At 39.4% G+C, this 26815-nt stretch overlaps 1 long non-coding RNA gene across 1 annotated transcript; it reads left to right on the top strand.

Moving 5' to 3' along the window:
• The first annotated feature begins 1647 nt into the window (after positions 1–1647).
• LOC130683179 (uncharacterized) lies at positions 1648–26230 on the top strand. The gene is made up of 2 exons (XR_008996795.1): positions 1648–1875; positions 25798–26230. It is a non-coding gene; the product is annotated as an uncharacterized LOC130683179 (long non-coding RNA).
• Positions 26231–26815: the final 585 nt, after the last annotated feature.

Raw genomic sequence — 26815 nt, 5'->3', positions numbered from 1 at the left:
CCTAGATGCACACAGAGCCATTAGTTGCAGAGAAGAGTCTCCCTGAGGGATTGGGAATACATAAAAATCCAGGGAGGGATTTGTCTCCTCGTCCTCAGGGGTGGCCTCGGGTCCCAAGTACATGCCCAGAGGCCATCTGCCACATGCTCTGCTGGTCCACCTGCCTCCCCCTGGCCCTCTTTGTTTCTTTCCCTTCCTCCCTCCTTCTCTCTCCCTTTGACCTCTTTAGGTGAAAGGGCTTAGTTGAGATAAAACAGTAATTTGTCAATAAATACTTGTTGAGTGAAAATTTAAAATTAGATTAAAAGGAAAAAATACTGTCTATTGCACTTTTTCATACAGAGGTAGACTTTTATGTATAAAGTAATGATAATGTTTGAAATTTACTAAACACATCATTTTCTGTTTTCCATCAGGTACCCATTGCTAAACATTTTATACCTGTAGACTCCCTTCATGTCAGGAACCACCTGTGAGATGAGGAGTACGACACATATGTTGAATTCTACTCTTCCGAAGCAGACAGAGATCCATCTCAGGTCACACTTCCCATAAACAGCAGACCTGAGCTTTGAGTCCAGGGTGTCCAGCTAGAAAGCCTGGTCTTGCTCCTGTGACAGACTTCATGCAGTACTCATCTGCTGAAGAAGTCGCACATTTGAGATCCTTTTATTTTATTTAAGAGCAATATAGAAAGATAGAAAGTGCTGGGCCTATCATTCCTTTCCTGGCTGGCAGAGTCAGGAAGGAGGTGGGGAAACAAAGCAGTTAAGTTTTTCTATGGCAAGACTGAGTCTGACAGCTTAGGTCAAATAAAAATTTTTAAAGAGTGCAAAAGCAGTAATATTAATACTGTTAATAATATTAAATACTAATAATATTAATAATAATAACGTTAATACTGTTAAAGAGAGATAAGGTAATAGAGTCAAAAAAAGTGTATTCAAATTAAGTTTCCTTAGTGACCCAAAATCAATTCTGAGATGCAAGCAAATCTATTTTACAGTTAAAAAAAAAGAAAGTAAAAGAGAAAATGTTAACCTTCATACAGGCTCTGGAGAAGCTGGCAGCCTCTGTGACTGAGACGTCTAGCACCACGAGAAGTTTGGCTAAGGCAGCACTTTCAGTACAAGATGCTGCTTACCCATTCTGCCTGCTGTGGGGACCAGGATCTAGACTGTAATTATTCGTGTGTAGGGCCCATTGGACTGTGTATCTATTCATTACAGTACCTGGTGACTTTATGTTAATAAAGATTAGGTAGAGGACATAAGCAGGCTCCGGGAAATTTCTCTGTAAAAAATGCTAACATGCATTCTTTCTCCTTTCTGGCTTATCTCGTTCCTGTTGACAGGAATTTAAATAATGGTCAGGGATCCAGCTGCCCTCTTGGACTCTGAAGTGGACCGCGGTGGAGCAAAAAGAGTGAGCCTGGCTCCTGTCCTCGTGGAGAACAGTACTGGTCCTGAGCCGCTTTGGTTTAGACAAGAAAAAAAAGTTCTTTTAGCTAATTTCAGTTATTGCTAATTTGGCTTTTACCCCACTTCACAGTCAAACCTAGCTGTAGTTGACCTGTGCAGTACCATGTGACTCCCGGTGGACATTACACAGTGTGAGTTGGAGACAAGCAAAGCCTGCTCAGTGATTCAATTGTTTTGCCGCTAGCAGGCCCGACCAGAGAAATCCTGCCTGGACACTGGTGGGAGTGCTCACTCTGCCTGGACACTCTCCCCAGGTTCTTTGCCTAGCTGACTCCTTTCTATTGTGATAGGGATGAGGGGGAAGACTGATGCTTCTCTTCAATCTCCTTTGTGCCTTTGCTGTTTTGATCTGAGAATGCTAGGTTCCAGATTATTCCATCCCATGTTGTGTAAGGTAAGAATTGGGTGGGGCCTATCCCTCATGTTACAGGAGAAAACTAGAAGGTTCTGGGTGATGCTGGTGAGCTTGAGTCCATTTTTTCCTCTCTGGAGGGAGAAGCTGAAGCATATGAAGATAATGAAGATGGTGGGGACGAGATGGAGGCTCTGGGACAAAGTCTACTTTGCTTGTTGAAACAAGCAAGTTTCCCCTCTAGACAAGCCCAATCTAAGTGTATATAGGATAGAAACTAAGGACACTTCTAACAGTGAATGGGATTAAAGTCTATGAACATGTCAGGAACAGGAAAATTACTTGCACTGTCATAAAATTGCAAAATGCAATGAGATGGCATTGACACTGAAGGATTTACAGTTACTTGCCCTTGTAGTGAGGGGCCTCATAGCCACCTCTCCAGGCCGGCAGGTGGCCACTTTCTTCTCATGAATGTGATGCTCTCTCTTTTGAATTGGCTCTGAAACAACTACTTAGAAGCTGAGACTGCACTTGAAAAAATGTTTCTAATTTTTGGAGCATGACAATACACTGTGAGAATCTTGAATTGATGTCCTAACTTGGGCAACTTTTTACTGCTCTGGCTTTGCAGTATTGGTTGTATGAAGGCTTCACTGAAGGATTGTACTTGGGGAGAAATGACTGGCAAGTACATGCTTCATTATGTCTTTTTGGGCAGCATGAACAAATTTTAAAAGTAGTACATGCTTTTATAATTTGGGATATGTGGGGAACATCATACATAATTATATTCATAGCAATAGCAGCACTGACTATATGCTGGATACTTTCTAAGCACCTTGTCATATACATTAACTCACCTAATCCAACAATCCCCAAAGGCAAGTGCTATCATTATCCTTATTTCAATTTTAAAATGAGGCAAGAGGCACAAAGAGTTTAATTTGTCTAAGGTCTTACAGTTAATATAGGCAGAGCTGGGATTTGAACCAGGGAGTGGATCTCCGGAGTCCAAGCTCTTAACTATTACACAGACCGTCTCTTGACATTAAATGAAACACACACACAGATTACCCATCCTCAGATTCCCAGCAAAGCATTCTTTTTAATAGTTATGGCAGCAAATTATGCACGATTTTAGATAGTCACAAATATTAAGAATTATCCTTATCCTCTAAAATTAGAGTTGATACCCTCTGCAGTGCTGGCCAATTAAATGAACCTTTCCAAGCCTTGGTTTTCTTAGTCTAGAATTGGAATAATAATTCCTTTTTCACAGGGCTGTTAGGGACATCAGTGAGAGGAATATATAAATTGCGTGTACTACACAGGACTCTCCCATTTATCAGTGATGGAAAACACAACTTAAATTGATTTAAGCAAAGAAGTGGGGATTTTTTGCTTTTGTAATTGAAAAGGGAGTCATCAGGCTGGATTCAGAGCTGTATAGAGTGCTTTCAGATGCTTCTCTGTGTTGTTGCTGGTCACCTACTTTTCAGTTCCATTTTTCTCTCCTTTATGTTGGCTTCATTCTCAGATTTCCTGTGAGAGCAAAACAGCTCTAACCCTGTAACTTTTCAGATTTAAATCCACCTGCAAAACTAGGACTGTGGGATTAGCAGGGATGAGACCTGATCACCTCTGATTAGCTCAGGCTGAGCCATGTGCCTGTCCTCCAGCCTATCTGGGGAAATTGCTTGCCTTTATTGGCCCAGCATGAGTCCGTGCTGGTGTTGGGGGAAGTCAGTATTGGCAGAAGCATGAGAGCTAAGAGCAGGGGACCTGTGTCTCCCTGGAAACAAAATTAGGATGCTCACCCTTATGGAGATACGCTTAAGTGGATGCAGAGCACCAGAAGCAACTGTCCATTTCAATGTCTGGTCCATGTGAGGAACTTAACAAATGCAGGATCCAGACCTGCTGTTGTACTGGGACTCACATGATGCCATTGTCCAACATCTTTCTTAGGATCCTGTCAACTAGAATGGCATTTGAGGATGTTGTCTTTATAGGGTTACAGATGTTATCATTAGAACTGCAAAAAAGCATATCCTTACCTTGCTTTTTATTCAACATTTCCTTCCACTCCTACTCAGCATTCCCCCAGTGACCCTAAAAGCATCCCACATCCTTTCTTCTGATTTTAAGATCAGAGATCAAGTGGTAGATAATGTGCCTACCCTATCTTATCAGGCAGTCTGCCAACAAACCATCACTGAAGTACCAGCATTAGAGAACATGAGCCAATATAGAACTTGGGGGGGAATTGTTGCTGTGGGGAAACATCAGGAAGCCAACCTTTCCTCCTTATCTTTACAGTAATTCATCACTTTAATCATTCAGTGTTAATCATTTAACATATACTTATTAAGCACCTGTGCTGTGTCCAGTTCTATGTTAAGTACTGGAACTGCAGGGGATTCAAGAACTCCTTTTTTAAAAAAAGTTGGTTTATTTTATCCTCTTTACTTCTTCCCATCCCTGGAAGAGCTGGTGTCTAAGTTGAGTCCGAACCAGGCCAGAGGGTTTCCCACCGTAACTGTCTGCCTTTACACGTGGTGCTCTTCAAGTCCCACATTTCTAAAGGGAGGCTGCAGGGTCTTCCTTGGAACTGGGGAGGAGAGGATGAGCAGGCGGGCACTCCTCTCTTATGACGTCAAGAATGTTATTAAAGAAAGGAGTGCGTGCACGCACACAGGTGTTGGAATCAGATAGGTCTAATCTTCAGCTCTGCCACTGCCTATGTAAGTATGTGACCTTGGGCAGGTGAGGTAATCTCTGTGCATCCATTTTCTCAACAATTAAAATGAAGATGGTCATAAATACTTCATATAACTATTTCTTAGAACTTCATAGAACATGGTAGGATGCAATGAGATGAGTTACTTGGAAAGTATTTGGCACATAGTAGGAACTTAGTAAGAGTTTATTTTCATCCTCCTGTCCCTTCCTCGTCTTCCTTCCACAGCCTGCTTTTCCCTCACTTCTAAACTCACTTGGGGGTGGCCGGTGCTGACCTAGACGTGAACAAAAGACATTGATCCAAGATGTGGTAGTATCTCCCCTTCTACATTATGGTTGTCTGCCTGCGTTTGAGCCCTAAGGACAGGCGAGTGCCCATCAGGAGATGTCAATTGGGGTGACCTTGCTTAGCAGTGTAAACTAGGGTGCCCTGGCTGCCTCCTGAGGAGCTGGCCTCCTGGGCACATCAGCATGCTGGCTCCCACAGTGAGCCTGGGCAGGAGAGCAGGGGAAATGCTTCTCTTTTCAGTTACTTGCACAGAAAACTTACTGCGGATACCATCCTAATGTGAAGAGGGGAACTGCTGTCTAGTACAGTCAGAAACTCTGAGTGGCCAGTTAACAGGTGCAGAGCTCCAACTGGTTTAAGCACAGAGAGAGATTAATTGGTTAAGCACTCCCAAAGCCAAGTGGCTTCAGATATGCTGTATTTGGTTACTCAAACGGTGGCTTTAGAGTCTGTCTCTCGACCTCAGCTCTGCTTTTCCAGGCAGGTCCTTCTATTGTTGTGCCAGGATAGACACTAACAATTCCAGGATTATTTTCTACCAGCCTTATAACCACAGCGAAAGGAGAGCCTCCCTTTTCTGCTGGTTCCAGCAAGAATTCCAGGACTGAGTCTCATCAATCTGTTGAGTCGTCTGCCCATCCATAGAACCATAACTGCGGGCAGAGGGGGTGAATTATCTGATTGGCCAGGTCTCTTCCTTGATGGGGTAGTGGACCAAGGAGGGACAAAAAGTGGTTCCAAAAGTAAATCGAGGCGTCAACACCAGAAGAAGGAATCAAAGTAGGCAAAAACAACTGGCATTTTCTCCAGGCTCAGTACTTCTTTGCCTTTTCTTATAAAATATCAAGACCTTACAAAGAAAGTCTGTGTTACAAGCTAGCAAATGGTTACAAGATCTTTGCAGGCCCATGAAAAATCTGATTACAAGCTATTTTCCCTATCAAACTACACAGTAATAAAAAGAATGAATTGAAGGTAAGTTTTTACTTCACCAGTGCAGTTGTAAAATTCTCTGGATAGATTTTTATTTCCATCCCCCAAAATTACCTAACTGGCAATCACAGAAAAATACCACGAAGCCGTGTGTGGTGGTTGGTTCTGTGTGATTTGGCTTGACTCTAACACCTAATTACATGTGTGTGTGTCTAATATATACATATATAAATATACCTTTCCACATATATTGATATTCAAATATGTATATATGTCTTTGTATATATAGATAGAGATACATCTTCTGCTGGTCCTGTTTCTCTGGTAGACTGATACACCCTGGAATGTCAAAATACGGTGCATAGGGGAAAGTGTCATTGAACATAACGTCAGTGAGATTTTAAGTAAAAGTTCAGGCAGAATCCCATTCCCCTTCAGTGTACAAGTTATGTAATTTGACTGAACCTGTAGTGGAGTAGTCTTATTAACACATTTTCCCAGCCATGGTACCACTTTTTGTGGGTCTTTAAAAAACAAAGTGTCACTGTAATACTGGAAATAAATACCTGATAATACTTGGAATATAGCACTTTTCTACTGAGGAATTTAAACTACTTCACACACATTATCTCATGAATCCACATGTGACGGTAATGAGGTAGGTGGCAAATATATGCAACCCTACTTTATAGACTGAAATGGGGACACAATGAATGTGACTTGACCCAGAATTCACTAAGGGAGTAGGAAATAAAAAGAAGCCTTGTAGGCTTTGGGCCAGTGTTCAGCCCATTCAAAGTATGCTCTCCCTGTCCTCTGTATGGCAATCGCCTGGGACCATTAAAATGAAGATTCCTGGGCCCCACCCAGTAGACATACTGGATCAGAATTCTGGCAAGTGGGTCAAAGAACTTGCCCTTGTGGCGTGTTCCTTGGGTGGGTCTCAGCACATTAAAGTTTGAGAACTACTCTTTGGGTATAGTTTCCATTTCCACCTTGTTTATACCTTCACTGTCTGGCTTCATGGTATATAAATTGAAAAGTTTAGGGACTGGCTTTCCTGGTCCAGGTAGGAAAGAAAATCTAAGAGATATAATACTGGTTTAATTTTTTTTTTTAAAGCAGAGGTTTAAGTGCTTCTCATTATTTTCAAAGAACTGTTTAAAGAAAATGAAGCCGTCTATGAGTTGCTGATGGCTGTATTCTATCAACTTCCGACCACCATTTATTGGTATTTGTATAATGTGTTTTGTCTTTTTAGCCCTCATGCTCACCTGAGAGACCTCTCCTGCTGCCTCTCAGAGGTTATCTGGGTGCTCTAACCAAACAAATGCACGTGGCGTTTATAAGCCATGGACAATTTTGCTAGAGGAGAATTGGCAGAAATTACACAGTGGCTCTTAAGCTGTCTAAGACCAGGAAATGTCTGACAGGTGAATTCACTTTGGCAAAGTCATTTGATCGCTGGCCAGAGACACTCAACTGACGGTGATGTAAGCATTGAGCTTTGGGGGGAGTTGTTGCATTGATCAGTGCACAGCTTTAATGTCCTTATCCCTTGTCATTATTTTCTTTTTAAAAAAGCTGACAAAAGAAGGTCTCTGTACAGCAGAAGTTCTTAAAAGCAAGAAGAGCTTATAATTCTAGAAAAAAGGTGTTTGAACATACAGGAGAATCTGGAATGTTACTGCACATGCTGTCAGTGTTTGTAGGAGGCCTTTTTAAGTCCTTAAGATCTAAAAGGGAAGAGCCATTTATATTGCTGGGGACTGGGTTTATCCTGCAAATTAGCACCCACCCCACTCACCAGCTCTCAGTTAGGGTATCCTTAAGGTCACCAGGCAGGTGAAGGAAAGGATGGATAGAGGGTGGGAACTCTCCACCACTATGGATAAAACCCCATTTATCAGGAAATGACTCACCAACCTTTTCTACATAAAGGTCCCAAATTATAAATGTAGGGTCAGTCCCTGGAATCTCATTTCATACCTTCTGCCCAGGCAAGATTCCAAAATAGATCATAAAAGTAAAACTGAAACTTACATATATGCTTTCACTAGCATTTCAATATGGACACTCAAACTACACAATGTGAAAGCTCAGTTATTATCATGAAAAATGACGCAATGCAAATGCTCATTTGTGCAGAAATGTTCAAATAATTTATGAAATATTCATCCAGTGGAGTTCATGTAGCTGGCAATCAAATGAGGTATATCTATATGAATGGACACAGAAAATAATATCTAGCATGTACTTTTGAAGCAAATTACCAAAGAGTATACTCTGATTCTATTTTGTCAAATAATAACAACTACCCATATTGGTGTAAACATAGGAAGAAAACCTGAAGTCAACTGATGGTTAAGAGGTTTGAGATTACAGGAGAGACTAGCTTTCTACATTATGCATTTCTGTTGTATTTCCTATAAGAAGACAATTACTTTCTTAACTAGAGCAAATTTTAAATGTTTAAAAAATGCAACACTGAAAAATTCTGTTGGGGGATTTTTCTGCATGGGTTAGACCAGTTGAGGTTCTTATAATACTGGTCCAAGGAAGTTTGGACAGAAGATGCTGTACTAGTTTGGCTCTCAGTGAAGCAGGTGCTGAGATGAATTAGGAGTGCAGAAGGTTTATGGGGGTGTAACACTTGTGAGAGGAAAAGGGAGGGAGCAGGGCTGGGTGGAAGAAGCCATCAGACCCCAGTGCAGACAGGACATCTCAGCCAGTCCACTGGGAAGCACCAGGCACCCCTGTCAGACAAGTCACATGCTGGGGCTTGTACTGAGCCAGTGCACTGCTGTTTTGCCCAGTAGCTGCCTGGGGCTGCCCCTGAGGAGGGTGACCTGGGCAGACAAGCTGAAGAGAGCCCTGCAAGAATGCATACCTGGTGACTGTCTGCCAACCAGGCTCCGGAGGCCACGGGGCCAGTGCTTTCTTGAATGGGGCTCTGAGTTAAGCCTTGTGCTTCTGCACGGTGCTATTTTCCCTTCTCCATGTGCAGGTTTATGTGTTTCCTGTAAAGATGGTTTTGGGTAAGATCTTCAACTTTCCCTAGGCTACAATACTTAAAAAAAAAATTGAATATAGTTGACAGACAATATTGGTTTCAAATGTACAACACAGTGACTCAACAATTATATATTTACAAAATGCTCCCCATGATAAATGTACTTATTATCTCTCACCACTGAGTTACTACCATTATTGACTATGTTCCCTGCACTATGTACAATACTTTGTATCCATCCCATCTCCGGTTCAGCTATATTTTGAAAATATAGTTTAATAAGTGGCTTGTTGTATGTGAAAGTTATAAAGGATAGAGTTTTTATAGTAGAATATATAGATATCATTGAAAAATAAAATTCAATTGAGTACATTTGAAAGATCTTAATGGCTTTATTCAATGATTCATGAACCAGCCAACATCCAATCTAGCAGAGAGAAAGGAGCTCCAAAGGGCTGTACAAAGCAAGCGATTTATAGGTGGAGGGAGGAGGAGTAAGTAAGCTGTACTAGGCAAAAAGCAGATTGGTTATTGCAAGATTACTCTCCTCACAGAGGATGGCAAGGATTTATCAGGCAGGTTGCTTACTAATTAATGCTTATCAGATGATTATTGATTGATTGTTTTAAGATTCCATTTATTGGAGAGGGAAACTATAATTAAGTCTCAGGTTGGTGACATAGTGCTTAGCATAAGTGACTCCAGTTTGGGCCTGTAGTCTTGTTTATAACAATATATGCCTATTTACTTTTGTGAATTCTCCAAATGATTCCAGAAATGGTGTTGGGAAATATCAATGGCAGACACTTAAGTATATAAATACTTAATGTTCATTCACATGGCATCCTTGCAACAGACCTCTGAGGAAGTTACTATAATTATCCTTGTTTCATAGATGAGGAAACTAAAGCACAGAGTGGTTAAGTCACCTTTTCCAGGTCACTCAGTAACTGGTGAAGTCAGGATTCAAACCCAAGGAGTCTGGCTTCAGAGTATCTTGGTAAATACCACAAAACTGCCTTTTCAGTCAACTAAGTATGTTAATCACAAAGTGGGGATATAGCATGTCCAGAGGAAAAGAAGTATATATGTAACTGGTAAGAACTCTCCACCAAGACAGGTGCATAGATGATACACAAGGAATAGACTTGGGGGCCTCACTTGGGAGCCCAACACAGGCAGGGCTGGTCATGCATTGCTTCCAGTCACTCTTTATGTGATAGACCTTCCCGTTCAGTGGACAGGCACTTGAATTAGCTGCCTTCAAATGGAGCAGCTTCACCTTGAAATATGGATGGATGGTTTTCCCCTTGGAGTTGGTGAGAAACCCTCTTTCTGCTCATGTGCTGGGAAGGCCCTTAGATCTACCACAGAAATCTATGGGGTTACGTATTGTTTCCATACCCCTCCCCATCTCCTTTGGCAATTGTTCTCTGAATAGAAGTATGGTGCATAAAAATCAGCCTTTTCCAAAGCCTTGCCTTTTGTCTGTATTCCTAAGCAGTCTTGGGGTAAAAATTCTATTTCAAAGAAAATTATTGAGAGTCTTAATTACAGTTATTGAAATTCAGCCAAGCACTCTATATTGCTCCAATTATGAACAGTATTCTTAAATAGGGTCAATTTGCTGAAAATTATTAAAAATTCAATGTACATGAAAGCCTCAGAGGTCCTTGAAAGGCAAATGTTAGGAAGAGTTGTTTCCATGACAACATCTCCTCATCTTCATTGATCCCTTGCTCCCATTTTCTAGGAGATAAACACCTGTTTGAACAGCAACCTTCTTTAATAATTTCAATGAACTTTTCAGGAAAACATGTTGATCATTCTCTGGTAGTGGCTGGAATTTCTCCTAAATCCTGACATGATGCCACACAGTCCTTTCCCAAGGAAATTAAACCGTGCTTTGCCAGAACAGGAAACATTCTCCTGACTTTTGCCTTTTCCAAAAGATTTAAAGAGTGAAAGTGTCTTTGCAGCAATGTCTACTTGGCTCAGAGATAAGTAGATTTGCGAGGTCAGACCACACCACATGCAATAAAATATTTCTCCTTTTCACAGTTTAGCTTATCAACTCACAACCAAGCCCACCATTAAAAAAATAAATTCTTGTGGATTTCATTGACTGAGTGTCATTCTATTGGTTAACCCAATTTATTGATTTTAGTGGTAAAATCATTAGGATATTGTAAATTCATGTTTGGGTTCTCATATTTCACAGGAAAGAGAAGCCAGGGAAGAAGTCATTTCATAATCACAAGTTGAGAGATTGACTATATTAGAAAAGTGGTTAAATAATTTCAGTAATAATAATTACATTCAGTAATAATAGCTACAATAAGTTTGCATCATAATCTTTGTGCTTGAATAGTAGGGTATGATACAAGCCAAAATAATTAACATATGTAGCAAAAATAATAATAAGAAGAAAAAAACATGGAAAGGAAGAAACCAAGATTCATTACCCTAAGCCAAATAATTAATATTTACAGAATTCAATTACTATACTATGAATCCTAGTAAAGAAAATGCCTGTAGACTAGTTTTTTATGCTCTTCCACAGGCTTCTCAAGTAGAAAATGTACTCCAAAGAAAAACTCAGAACTCAGTGAGGACATGTGCCTTAGTCTGGAAAACAAAGGGTGGGCACTTATACCTGATGCCTAATTTGGAAAAAAAATTCTAAGTGCCTTGCTGTTAATCTTTGAAAAGAGAATAAGAGAAAGAAGAAAGTGGGACAGGAAAACAGAGAGAGAAAGGGGAAGAAACTGAAACTTTTTTTTGTTCAAAACATGTTAAAAACAAAAAATTTGCTTGAAGTGAAAGTGATAATGTTTTCATTATTGGTGAATCTTGGGCTACTCCTACGGGCGTGGTGAGATACTAGCGGCAGAGTTTGCTGGTCCCATTTCACACCCTTTAGCAAACATCTTTTCTCTGACAGAGCAGCTGTTATTTCATTTTGCATAAGGCTGACTCAGCTGGCAGATGTGAAGTTCAGACAACTTTGGTATTAACTGAGGCAAGAGGTGAGAGAATAACACAGGGAAAAGTTTTATACCAAAAACTGAAATACAGAAATTTAATCTGAATCAAAATCTGAAGTACCAAAATATAAACTAAAAACTGAAGTAGAAATAATAGTTCATAAAGGCTTTAGGAATATATGATGTCCTCAACATTATGAAAGAAATACACATTCATTACAGAAGATACGGAGAAAAGGGAAAATAGTACAAGGAGAGGAAACTCACTTTCTAATACACATACACAGTTGTTTATACCTTTGGATTTTTTATTTTTTCCTCAGGAATAGCTCTTATGTTTGATCATGTGACATAGTTTTGGTCACAATGTATGTGTAATAAAGTATTCTATACTTTAGTCTCTGTGTTAGTGGTAAAGATTCGTTGACTGAACAACCCACCATTTTCTGTTTATTTTAGCCTTTCACAAACTTATTTTAGAATGGCTGCATAAGATGTGTCATGTTGACATAGCATAGTCTTCTTAACCATCCTCAAATCTGGGCATTTCTAGTTGTTACCAGCATTTTGCTATGATTAGCGATTCTGGTGGTCCCTCTCTATTACACTGAGAGTTAACACCAAGTTAATGGAGCCACCTGGTAGAAATCTATTTCAATCCAACTAAACTTATTACAGCTTCTGGGTATTACCTATCACACAGGCCCTGTAGTAGGCTTGAAATATATAAAGATTGAAAAGAATGAATAAGACATGGTTTTCCTTATTCCTGTAGGGTAAACACTATATAAACAAAAAAAATAATGTAGGGAATCAGAGTCAGAAGTGAGGCATCAAAACTGTGCATAAAGTAACTTGTAGGAGAGTCCAGAAAGGCTTCTCCAATATTTGAAGGTGATACTTGAGGCAGGACTTGAAAGCTAAGTGGACCTTTTCTCATCAAGGAAGGGAGTTCCTACAAACAGTGGGAAGAGCTGAGAAGAATAACAAGATGAACAGGAATTGAAGATATAATACCTAGTATAGGGAACAAAGATATTTGAAAGAATATAAGGCAACAAAAGATAGATGTATATTGAGTGCAACAACCAAGAAATCATGGTAGTGAAGAGAAATAACTTCCACTGGGACATTGTGAACTCCTCATGCAGAATGCTCATTGAGGTGGACCTGTAAGCATCCAGGTGTCATAACGGACAGCAGACAGAGAGAGGAAAGGGTACTCCAGATGGGCAGGACTAGTGTGAGCAGAGCCAGGGAGGATGGACTTCGGAGGCTGTGTTTGGGAAATAAGAAGTGCACTTTGGCTGGAATTTAGGTGAGGACAGGCTTAGAGATAGAGTGGAAACAATCCTAGCACAATGTTAGCATCAGATGGTGGAGAATCTTGAAGCCAAGGTTGAGTTTGAGAATGGGAATGGGAAGCCAAGAAACATTTTTGAATAGTTGAATGACAGATGAGAACAGTCAGTAGAGAGATGGGAAGGGGAGCTAGGCAAACCAGCAAAGAAGTTCTTTTGGTAATCTTAAGCTTCAAGTTGTAAATTCAGTGGTCTCCCTTTATCCATGGGGGATACATTCCAAGCCTCCCAATGGATATTTGAAGTTGCAGATAGTAATACTCAATATACACTATATTTTTCCCATGTGTACATACCTACAGTACAGTTTAATTTCTAAACTTGGCACAGTAAGAGATTAATGACAATAATAAAATAAGAGATTAATAACTAATAATAAAATAGAACAATTATAACAATATGCTGTAATAAAAGTTTGTAAATGTGTTCTCTCTCTCTCTCAAAATATCTTATTGTACTGTCCTCACTCTTCTTCTTGGGATGATGTGAGATGATAAAATGCATAGCAAGGAGGTCAAGTGAGGTGAATGACGTGGGCACTGTGACATAGTGTTAGGCTACTATTGATCTGACATTATATCAAAAGGAGGATCATCTTCTGGACCACATGGGTACCTGAAACCTCAGAAAGCAGCATGGCAGATAAGAGGAGACAACTGTATTTCAAGTGGAATAATGACAGTAGCCCTGAAAGAAAGGTGCATTTGAGAGTTATTTCAAGAAACAGTTGTAATTGAAAATTGTTTGGATGTGGTAGGAGAAAGAAAAAAGTGTCCAAAATGACTAAATGTCTTAAACTTGGGTGGTTTAAGTGAAAAGAGATACAATATTTCATTTGAAAATTGAAATCTGGAGCTTAGAGGCTTTCATTAGTGCTGTAACAAATAGACCCAGTATATTTAATTTATGAAACATCAAGATAGGGTTAATAAGGGCTGAGCAATTAAAAAGAGTTTCAGATGGGTTCTTTAATGAGCTTTTTTGATTTGCTATTTAAAAATCTGTGGATGTAAACTAGGAATTGGAGATTTTTTCCCAAGAGTAGATGTGCTTAAAACCCATTGCATTAGAAGCTTATATGAACCTTTTAGTAGTGATTTTACTTCATCACTGTGTACAATTTGCTGAATTTTAATGAGTCATGCCTTAAAGACATTGTTTAAAAATTTCTTTGGGCACAAATGACATCATCTTAAACTATTGTGTTGACGCAAGTGAATGAGAGAATCAAAGCCAGATGGGTTTAGTGGATTTGCAGATTACTGTCAGAGTTTCAGCCTTCAGAGTTTCTGAGCTTAACACTCTCTCTGAAAGATTATTTAAAATATTCAATAATTACACATCGGTTTACTTTTTGTTCTAAACTTAAGTGATAGATGATCAGAGAGCAATTCCACAGCCATCAGAGCTGAGAAACATCAATTAGTGTTTATATCCAGGCAGCAAGGAGCCATGTTGTTTTTCCCCTTTTTGCTCATCAGTCACATAAAATATTCGAAGATTTACTCAGAAATAATCATTGAAATTGAGAAATTGGTGACCAATCCAAGAACTGAGACTTGCTTTCTAAAACAATGCTTTCAAAATGCCATTGCAAATTTAGGTATTTGAATTTTTGTTGGTTTTGTTTTACTTTTTCAGGTTATTTTTTTCCCTTTCAACACCTTGAATTAGTGAGGCAACTATGCAATTTATATATATTTAAAAGAAACACTGAATTATATCTTCTAAGAAAATAATTATACCAATTCTTTCATTTTTTTTATTTAGGTATCATTGATATTCAACTTTATGAAGGTTTCACATGAGCAATGTTGTGGTTTCAACATTCACTCACATTATCAAGTACCCCCCTACCCCATTGCAGTCACTGTCCGTCAGCGTAGTAAGATGCTATAGAGTCACTACTGTCTTCTCCATGCTGTACTGCCTTCTCTGTGACCTACCTACACCAATTTTTTAAATTCTGTAGGTTGAATATATAGGCTTTGAGCTTTGGATTGAAGATCCTAATGGATATATTTTATTTTAAACTTATAAATATACTTATTAATGGTAATAACCTATTAGTTGTTCACAAAGAATAAGAACCTATTATTATTTTTAATACCACATACTATTTTTTACATGGGGTCTCTGATACATTGGGAAATCTGTTCATAAATACTAGTAGAAATTAGTGACATTCTCTTCCCTTTAATAATATTGCTATAAAACTAATTTGTGGGTAATAAATGAGCACTTTTGTGGCTAAACTTCCAATTATTTGCCCCCTGATTTGCCATAGTCTAGTTATTTTTTAAATGATTTACCTGAATATTTTTTTTCTGGTAATCACCATATAGATTGGGATAAAGTAGAAAGTTTTAGATTTATGTACCAGTAAAATAAAAGAATAATAGTCGTTTTGGATTTCAGCCTGGAGCTGCCAACAGCTGATTCTGCTAAATAAGGACATGATGCAGCATGTGTGCTATCTGCTATCCCATCTCTTGTAGTAATGCTGGTGTTTTCCAGTGGTAATTGTTCTCTCTTTTCTGGGCACACAGGAAGACTATTTCCCAGCCTCCCCTTTAGTTACTTGGGGCTGTTATTATGATCTGGCCAGTGGAATATAAGCAGAAGGAACTTGGTTCAGTTCCAAACTAAAGCCGAAGTGCCTTCCCCACCCTTTCTCCAATTCCTCATGCCCGTGGCTAAAGTGAAGAACTTCAAGATGATGGATCCACACATAGAATTACCTGGATTCCAGAATCACTGCTTGGAGGACACCTGCCATTACAGCAATCCAAATCACAGTAGACAGTACTGTGAAAGGGAACAGATAACATTAATGACCTAATATACCACTATTCCATAAAGGGAGGGGTGCTTTATAACTGAAAGGAGTGGAAATGATAATAATCTCATCACTTCAAGAAATGGAATAAATGTTGTTCTGGCACTGCTGACTGCCAAAGCATTGTTACCAGCCAGCCCCAGCTATGGTGTGGTATTTAGGTGCCCCTGGCATGGTAATTTAAAGCAGCAACTGGGGTCACACAAACCGGGTTCTGTCACTTCCCAGTTGTGTGGCTTTGCCAAGATACTTAATATCTCTAAGCCTCAGTTTCCCTACTTGTCAAATGGGGATAATAATAGCATCTCTATTTTAAGTTGGAGTCAAGATTAAATGAGACAGTGAATGACTTCTTGCAAGTGCTCCATAGGTGTTGGTTACTATATGTATCTTGGCTTCAGAGAGGATCCCTATCTCATTATTTCTCATGTTTCCTTGAAGTTTACGCTCTTACAATTTTTCGTATTTTACAAACCAAGAAATTAAAATATAACCATTTTAACATCCACTGGAATAATTTCCTGACATTTTGTTAGGAGTTACTGAAAATGGGAAACTGGCTGTTTGAAAAAGTTAAAGGAGGCAGTGGGGCTGGCACATTGGGAATAGACATTTTGGGCTATAAAGCTTTGGGTTAATTAAAGGAAAAAAATGCAAAGACCACCAATGCCATAGAAGCACATTTCTTTGGCTGGAATGTGCCCAGGAGCAAAGGGGAGAGGTGAATTAATAGAAGGTTCTGGAATGTTCTAGTGTATTTTACACAAGGTCATCATGGGGGGGACCAGGTATAGCATTATAATCATATAACCATATTAGTAAGGGCAAAATTAAAATTCCTGATTGCTGGGTAGGTCGAATTCCCTTCTTTTGGTGAATGTTATGTCAGACTGGATGAATAGAATTGCCTCATTTATGTCTCTGGAACCATCTTAATCTGATTTGAAAGTAATAACTATTGCTCCGCCTGATACAGCATTCCATTAATCTTTAACATTGTTCCATAAGGAGGCTTCTTTCTTAACAATATTGGATTCCTTGACCAATCAGACTGAGAAATTCAGCATCACTCCCAGCAGCATCCAGTTGCTTAGAGACTTTTTAATTTTCAATCAGACCCTTCACCTAATCATTTCATTTTCTGTGGTGGGAACTTAGCATAAAAAAGGCATTAGATCACAATGACAAATTAACTATTTTTCTGATATTTTGTTGCTGACATTTTGTTGTTTCTGATATTTTTGTTTTAAAAGAATTCTTTTTCAGGAAGCACTTGTCAAATTATATACAATTTGAAAAATGATCTCAAAAATTTATGAATTATTTTTTTAGTTTAGCTACATTATAAAAATGCATTGTTTGATTTCTTTAGATCCTGGAGATTTATTGTCATTAAAATCCCTACCATGTTAATATTGTAAAATACTATATTTTACAAACCAGGAAATTAAAATATAACCATTTTAACATCCATATATATATATATATGTGTGTAATACATATTTCAAATACAAATTACAAATATTTATATATAAATTGTATATACAGATAAAGTTGTATATATAAAATATAGATATACCTATAAATTTTGAGAGATGCTTGCCATTACCTTTCTAATATTACTAGCATTAGTCATAGTTATTATTTACACAGAACAGCTGTTGCCTGAACTTACAGGAACAACTCCCCAAATCACACACAGACCCAGGCTTGTGCGGGAGCTTCTGCCTCTGCCACAGACAGGAAGCAGCAGTTAGTTACCTCTGGTCCCCCAGCTGCAAGGGCGTCCAGTCAATGCAGTTCACTCACAGTCATCTGCAGTCCTGAAGGGCATCAGAATGGAGGCTGAGTGGGCAGACCACAATACCTGCCCTGCTGGCAATCTATGAAATGTGACAGATACTTTACAGAGGTGACTATAGGTCATATTTTGTGTGTGTCTTAAGGAAATTGTCAGAGGGTAGTTGTCATTAACATTAGTTTCTTGATCACGGAAAGACATTTTTATCCAAGGGAAAACCCGAGGATCTGCAGAGAGCTGTGTCCTCTCGTAGATTAATCTGTCACAGGGGTCAGGATGCTAGGGCTGTGGGCTCAGTCCTGCCTACCACCTGTTTTAGCGAACAAAGTTTTATTGGAATGCATATACATTTATTCATTTATTTATTGCCTATGGTTGTTTTACACTATCATGACAGTGCTGAATAGTGCTACAGATACCATACTGCCTACAAATCCTCAAGTATTTACTATTTGGCCCTTTACAGGAAAAGTTTGATGACCCCTTTCCTCTTTGTCATGTGTGTTTGGAAAACCCAATGTGATTAATAACTGGATTTGTGATTTTGCAAAATAACAGTGATTTTTATTCTTCAATGTGCAGTGCACTGGCGAGGGCAGTGTGCCAAGAAAACACACGCACACACATACACTTAAATGAAACCAAAATAAACAGAAAAGCATGCACTCACACAACTACTGAGCATCACATTGAGAAATTTGAAAAGTTCTATTTATGTTTCTATACAGGAATCCCCTGATTTGATTTTACAGGTAATTGGGAACACCTTTTTAAGAGATTTCTGCATGCTTTTCCCAGCCAAATGTCTCCCATTTGTTCTTTGGATCACATGGCATGTCAGCAGTTGATTCTGACAGCCTGTTTCACAATAAGATGTTAAAAATGATAGAGTAGATTGGTTGACTGTTGTAACATACCCATCGAGGAGGAGACTGACCACATAACTTGTATCATCATCTAATTTTTCATGGCTTTCTTAAGCAATAAGGTTCTAAACACTTTTCAACACAAAACTAACCCCCTTTTGCTTCTGCCAAATTATTATAAACTATATCGCTTCCCTTCATTTTTGGAATAAGTTGGGACTATGACTGATCACTTTAGCTGTGTGTGGACTTGGCACACACATCATATAATTTTTCATTTCTCCAGTGTCACGAGGTGGCATCATCTTACTCCTGTCGAAAGTATCCTTACCACAGTTACAGGCTTAGTATTTAGGAAAGCCTGTGTAACACACAGATAAAACAATGAGCGAAATGCCTGAGCATCTGTTGTGTGTAAGACCCTTTCTTCTCACCTACACCAGGCATGCTTATTTCTCTCTTTAGGAGGACAGTGGAGAATTTGGGAGTATACTTGCTTCCCAAATTTCTGGAGACTGTGCTGCAAGCATGGAGTGTTAGCTGCCTGTAAGTGGGAATGGTTGCTGTTGCTTGTCTGGCCCACACCCCTGGCCACATATTTAAAATAGTTTCTCAGTCTCTGAAGGATAAGAGCATGTTTCTTTTGCTGTAGGTGCTATCTCATTAGTCTTCTTTCTAGTGAGGTTGCTTTTTAAACTCATTTCCTATCCTATCTTGATTCTCAAAGGGCCCCCCTGCCCACTGACTCATCCACAGCTAAACACACGCCTACATTGTGCTCATTCTGCATGGCTATGGCCAGTGGGGCGACTGAGTGACCCCCACCCTCTCCACACTCCAGTGTCCCCCCAATTTGTGACATTGGCTGCTGTTGGCAGTGTCTGTTCTCATTTTTAACTTTGACCTCTGAGTATCACATTATCTGTGCTGACCTGGCATAGCATCCTATTTATATTTACTCCATGTCATTTACGATCTTCTGTCTGCCTGTCTGCTCTTGTTTCTAGGATGCTACTTCTTAGGTGAGCACCTTTTGATGCTGTGTTTAGAAAATTTTCTTTGAAAGCTTTAGTTTCTCTGCCCACCCTGGGGGTGGCACTAATTCACTTAATCTACTACAACAGGTATTTTAAGAGAAAGGCTTATATTGAAAGTATGGTTTTTATAATTGAGACAGAATTTTGGAGGAATGTTTCAGGAAAGAAGTGAAAGGCACTGTTTGCTCAAATGAGCTTGAGTTTTTCAATGAATGCAGTTTCAGGAGGTATTTCCATAATGGTGTGAAAGCATGTAGTTACAGAGTTAATAAGGAAAGAGCTCTGGGAAGAGAGTTTGGTTTAACAGAAAGCTTGGAGATGAAACATAAATTGGATAATTAAGTTTGAGATGGATGGAGGGTCCAGAGTATTGAAAAATTCATTTTCCTTAAAAAGCATGGGTAAAGAATGAGAGATGGGGTATCTCTGTAGTGTGGCACAGTGACGAGAAAAAGGGCTGTGGGATCTAAGAACTGAAGTTTGGGTGACTCTGATTACCTTGATGACTTTGTTCAAGTTACTTCAAAGCCTCAGTTTCCTTATCTGTCAAAGGAACATAGAAATATCTGTAAGGGAGGCGTTATGTGAAGACTAAATGCTTGACATGTAGTAAGTGTTCAACTAACACCAGATGAATTCTTTCAATTATTTTACTAGCTTCTCCTGCAGTTATTTTTGAGTGTCCCCCACACACATATCATTGAGCCCTTAGCTCCCTCCATACTCAAATTTCTAGCACCACAGCACCTCAGTAAATGCCCCTCATGTCCAAATGGCCACCTTCACCTATATGCAGTAAAAAACTCCATTAATAGTACATCAGGGAATTATTCCAGTTAACTGGAATCCTGGTTATTTTGTTCACTGTTACCAAAATCTTCCTAGTGTATGTTAATACACCTTCTGGTCTAGAATTTACAGCCAATGGAACATACATGAACGTTCCTTGCTGATGAATGTCAGCTTTCTCTGTTGGATTCTGTAGACAGGGCTAAGTGACCAAGCAACATAAGTTGGCAGCTGATTTTGTGAATAAATCTCTGGTAGGAGCTTAGCTTTGGCTATTTTTCTCTTTCACCTTGTAAGGGAATATAGAATATGGTAGTTATTTTGGCTTTGATAAAGCACTTCTAATGGTGTTTCAGCTGCTTGGTTTGAAGAAATAGTTTGTATATACTTCCAAGTAGCTTGCTGATCTTCTCATTATGCTAGTGACAGAAAGCAGAGTGTAAGAATTGGCTCAGATTACCCCAGACCTCCAGATTCATGGTGACACAAGTAACAGAAGAGACCTCTCTAGAAAGCCTGTGCTAGGAGCAGGTAGAGGCATAAAAGTTTGTTTCTGAGAAGCACTGCAGGTACATGCAAGGATTTTGTGGGTAGGTCAGGGAATGTATGGAATTTTGGGTAGGCATTCAGAGGGGATGTTGGGTGGAAATAAACCATGTTCCCCATCTTGGGTTTGAAAAGGATCTGTCATAAATACTTACAGGTTTTGCTTCACATTCAGGGCATTTTTATGATGGCCAAGTCTTTTTATAACCCACCTGTGTCTTTGAGAGGCCAAATTTAGTCAGTTGAGTGTGTGGCCAAGGAAAAGATGTGTTTCTGGGTCTATCCTCCTCATGATGCAACTGAATTTCTTATTACAAGTTCTGGCATCTTCCTATGCTGTTGGAAAGATGACTAGAAAAATTGCATTTTCTGGAAGCTATGGGCACTGTCTCACTCAGCTTTAGCTTCTCATAAGGGGGAAATTTAGTGGGAGAGTATTCTTATTTTTGTGGCTCTAGTTGGCAAATTGTTTCGCCTTTAAGAAATGGGAGGGGAGAATTGAGGTCGGGATATTTTACAGTCCATAACTCTTACATACAGTGAGTAATTATCAGGACCATATCAGGGTAAGTAACAAGAGAAATAACTGGCAAAACATATGGTGTCACACCACAGCAGCCGCGAAAGCCCTTTTCAATTCTCTAGAAATTTCAGGATCCTTCTGAATGCCAGCAAGGTATGGTTTTCTGGTAGGTACTGAAAAATAGATCTCCCACATAGAAACTATTGTGTCCTACACTCCAGTTACCTCAATCCCATGTTGCCTACCCATCTCTTCAATCCTTTAATAGCTAACATCCTCTCTCAGGAAAAGAGCCTATAGAAAGGTTAGCGTGGCAGAGACTTGCTGTTTGCCTGCCAAACCCATTTCTTCTTCCTGGGCACTCAGTTAGACTGCCTCTCCCAGCCCGCCTGCTTCTAGGGGGAGCCATGTGAGTAGTGCCAGAGGAAGTGATACGTACTGCTCCAGGGCTGACCCAGAAAACCTTGCGTTCCATTCAGTGTACTCCCTCTCTCCCCTGACTCTCTGCAGTTGGGTGATGTCAGACTTGTATTGGAGGCGGAGTAGTCATAGCATGGGAGGAGGCTGGATCCCTGAGTCACCGTGGGAGGAGACTCACCTAGTCAGGAATATCTGCCTTGGACTTGGCATAGTGAAAAATAAACTTGTACTGTAGTAGGCCACTTGGCATTTGGTGTTGTTTCCTAGAGCAGTAGTTTGTCTTGGATAACACACTGAGCCACTCAGGCCACTGTCTTTGTGAACTTAGTATTCATCAGCTTGTCTTTAAGGTAGGTGACTCACAGTTCACTTAACATGAGGAAAAGTCCTGAACTGATGGGATTGGTAGGAATGACAAAGATCCTTTTGTTCCTGGGGTGTTTGATTTAGTTTCTTCTGAGGCCATTGGATGAGTCAGTAATTGTGAAAGCCACTGGGTGAAGTAGTTTAAAGTGCAATCCATTTTGGAGAGAAGGAGAATGGCCTGGGTTTTCAGTTCAGATGCAATGACACACAGTGTATCGTGCTCTGTTGCAAGGTATAGCATAGAAGTTTATTATTAATAATGATGGTTTATGTGCTGACATTTGTGAATTTTTAAAACTTCTTATTTTGAAATGATTACAGACTGGGAGGAAATTGCAAAGAAATGTACAGCAAGGTTCCATTGACTCTTTTACCTGGCCTGCCTCCTCCGGTGTTGATATCTCATATAATTGTAGAGTTATATCAAAACTGGGGGGCCTTGACGCTGGTACAATCTGTAGAGCTGATTTAGACTTACCCAGTTATACCTACACTCATTTGCATGCAAGTTGATCACACATGTAGTTTCATGTAACTACCATTCACAGTTAAGATGAAGAGCGATAGGATCACAAGGCTTCTTCATGCTCACCCTTTAAAGCTTTATTCACACTCTGACATTATCCTTCCCCGCCGATCCCTAACCATTGGCAAGCAGTAATCTATTCTCCATCTCTGCAATTTTGTTCTTTTGAGAATATTACATAAATGGAATCATATAGTATTTATGCCATACACATTAGATCTTATCAGCATACACTACATAGCATAATACCCTTGATGTCCTTCCAAGTTGCAGGAACCTGTAGTTCATCCATTTTTTAATCATTGAGTCATATTCCATGCTGTGGATATACCACAGTTTATTTAACCATTTATGTACTGAAGAAATAAGGGCTATTCCGAATGTTTGGTTAATGTGAATCAATCTGTTATGAACATTCATGCATAAGGTTTTGTATGAACTATAGGTTTTAATTTCTCTGGGATAAATGTCCAAAATGCAATTGCTGGGTATTATGGCAAGTACATTTTTAATTTTAAAGGAAATTACCAAACTGTATTCAGGAGTGGCTGAACCATTTTACATTCCCACAAGCAAGGTATGAGAGATCCAGTTTCTCTGCATCCTTGTCAGCATTTGGTGTTATCACTGTTTTTTAGTTTAGTCATTCAGACAGGTGTGTAATGATACCTCCATTGTGATTTTAATTTGCATTTTCTTTATAGTTAATGATTTTGAAGATTTTTTTTATGTTTATTTACCAACTATATTTTCTCTTTGAGAAACATCTGTTCATGTTTTGGTCCATTTTCTGATTGGAGTGTGTGTTTTTTTCATGTTAAGTTTTTAGAGTTTTTTGTGTAGTCTAGATATAATCCCTTTTTTGGCTATGTGGTTTGCAAATACATTCTTCCAACTGTAATTTGTCTTTTCAACCTCTTAACAAGGTCTTTCACAGAACAAACATTTTTAATTTAAATGAGTTTCAGTTTATCAACTTTTCCTAATAAATTATACTTTTCATGCCAAATCGAAGAACTTTTCACCTAGACTTATGTTCTAAAGATAAGTCTTTTTTTATCCTAAATGTTTTACAATTTCATGTTTTACATTAAGTCCGATGGTCCATTTTGAATAAATTTTTGTATAAGGCATGAATTTTAGTTCAAGGTTGATTTTTTTTTCTTATGGTTGCCCAATTATGTGAATGTTTTTTGAAAAGAAATGAGGATAGTCAGTCATACCATCTATGACAGTCCCCTCCTTTTATTTTCACAAACTTTCTTGAATGAAAGACAGGGGGACAGGCGGGAAGATATAGCTATTGTATGTATTTATACACCCACATATCAATAAAGTTTTGTGTCAGGCATAGTGGAGGGTCTTACACCAGTAGCCAGAAGCTAAATCTGGCTGCAGATATTTTTGTCCCACATAGTGCTTTTAAAATATATTTTGAGCCAGCTTTAAAAATTTTGAACAATTCATGTGCAAATGCAGATTTTTGGATTCTTTTAAAAAATCAGAAGCTTCAGTAGTAGTGGGGCAACATTCCTCCCCGAGAGGTGCCATTTTGTATGGTACATACTTTCTCCAGGCAAGTACAGTCTCCCCTGATATTCCTCTTGGCTCCCTGACACTGTGGGCCTTTGTGGGTGTCACCTGTCCTTGTTACTGTTTTCCTGATGTTGTTTTCATTGTCCAGCATTTGTTCCTGTGTGGAACTCTCTCTGTTCACATAGACCTTTGCTCTTATTATTTCCTTTGATTTCTCTTCTTGGCCTGTAGTTCTTTCTTTCCTTTTCTTCCATTTCCCCTACTTTTCTCCTTTGTTCTGTCTTTGCTGGGTTATTGATTTAAGCCCCCTTTGATTGGCTCTGAAACATCACCTGACAGTGGCCTGTCTAGGTACTCCCAGGCCCTGTGGGATCTTAACCCCACAGTACCTCCAACCAAGGTCCTGGCACATGTACACCATTTATGAGTGGTCCATTTCTAGTGTCGATTGGTGGTAGGGTGTGGGGAATACTCAGCAGGTCTTCGGCTTTAACTACCTGCTGTGCCTTAGCTATTAAGTGCCTGCTCTCCTGAGCTGGGCCACTGAGCCCAACCATAAAAACATAGACAGGGCATCTGAACTATAACTATTCTAAGTCACACTTGAAGTCATTTGAAAAGAAAAAGGCTTTCAACTAAGGGATGACTCATGGCATTCCAGAGAAGGAAGGCCAAGAAAGAACAATGCCAGAGGATGGGGAATTTCAAAAGCTTCTGGGAAAACCTAGGTCAGGGCACATCAGACCTGGACTCCAGGGCCCTCTCTCAAATCCCACAAATCACATTTGATTTCAAAAGGAACAATGATAACCATCTTGAGCACAAGATGGCAGTCTTACGTCTGCTTCACTCCCCATGGCTGTCTGGAAAAAAGTGACAGGAAACAGGGCAAAAACAAAACTGCTGTGTTGCTGAGAAATATTGAAAAGTAAATAGTAATCAAGCAGGCTGATGAGGGAAGGAAAGAGATTAAAAATAAATACAAGGCTTTTTTTTGTGTGCTATGTTTTGCTTTGTTTTAAAATTTGGCTCTACTCAGAGTCTTGAGTCTCTGCTAAATATATGTGGACTTAGGCAACACAGATGTGTTTGGCTTTGTTCTAGAGCAAAGATGGTAGGAAAGTACAGGGGATGGAGACAGAAGTAGGGACCATGTGTTAGGGGAGAGCAGACAGAGGGTCCTGGTTCTCAGATGGAAAGCATCTTGGGCTCAACTATGACAACCTCTTTTCAGTGGTCTTATGAAAATAAGAAAATGGGAAATTTCCTTCCTTATTCAAAGACCTATGCCAGACTCTAGCAAATGTTTAAGTGGAGTTTCACTCATAGGCAGATATTTAAAAGAAAACGAAAAGATTCTCCTTCTCCCTTTCTCTTTTCTCTGTAGCCACTGAAATCCAAAATGATGGAGAAAACTAACTACTCTGGAATACCCTCCTTTCTGCAAAGAAAATCATATCCCAGGATGAAAAGATGGGTGAGGAAGAAAAACTAACATACGAAGAAGCTCTCTGGCATTCTCTAACAGACAGCCCAGGAAGTACAGAAGTAACCTGGTCCTTAACCAGCACCACGACTGTGTCAAAATCCTCAAAGCGAAGGAAGTGGCAAGCTTCCGCTTCTGGAATGAGATGAGGCCATTCGGTGTCCTGGCACTTACAGCCAGATGCCCGGCGGCCCCTTTGACAGGCAGAGAGGCAGCTTCCCATCTGATGTTTGTCTTCTCATTCTGTGTTTGAGGCTTGTTGTAGTGATGTTATGCCTCCATTGTTTGACTGTGTTCACTTACAAAATGAGATTAATAAAAGCAATGCAGTCACTTCTGGAGGCGAAATCCTTCACACGAACAAAGTCTCAGACTTAAGGTTTCACACACTCAGAGACAATATCTAATTACTCACCCAGGAGCATTGTGAAATAACAGACGAGTGTTAACATTATCCCTGTTTGTTAAATGTGGATTTGCAGGCACTGAAAAGCAAGCTGAAAACCTAAAACCACATTATGCTTTTCCTCCATAAATAATCTTGTGATCTTTCTTTAAATATTATTTATTGGGTTATTTAGAGAACAAAAAGTTCAAAGGACACTGGGGAAATAGAACCAAAGGCAGTAGCTGATAATGTCTTTGGGGTTGTAAAACCACTGCGGATGGCTCTCAGAATGTCCCTTCCCAATCTGAAATGTACCAAATGGCAAATTTTTTCAAGTTTAAGTTAAAAAGATTTGACTTTTTTTAGTGTTTTGAGAATCTGAGAATACTCTTTGAAGATCATGAGAAATATCTTCCAGTAGAGAAAACCCAAAATTAGCTTTATCTACCCTCAGAAGTTGATTTATCCTTTGGAGACAGATTCTTCTCCTCTACTTAACTCACGTGTGAGGGTTAGAGGAAATGGGAGTTT

Source organism: Manis pentadactyla, chromosome 3 (assembly GCF_030020395.1).
Source record: "Manis pentadactyla isolate mManPen7 chromosome 3, mManPen7.hap1, whole genome shotgun sequence".
Classification (NCBI taxonomy): Eukaryota; Metazoa; Chordata; class Mammalia; order Pholidota; family Manidae; genus Manis; species Manis pentadactyla.
The sequence above is the reverse complement of the archived record's forward strand: the minus strand, read 5'-3'. Positions and strand labels throughout refer to the sequence as shown.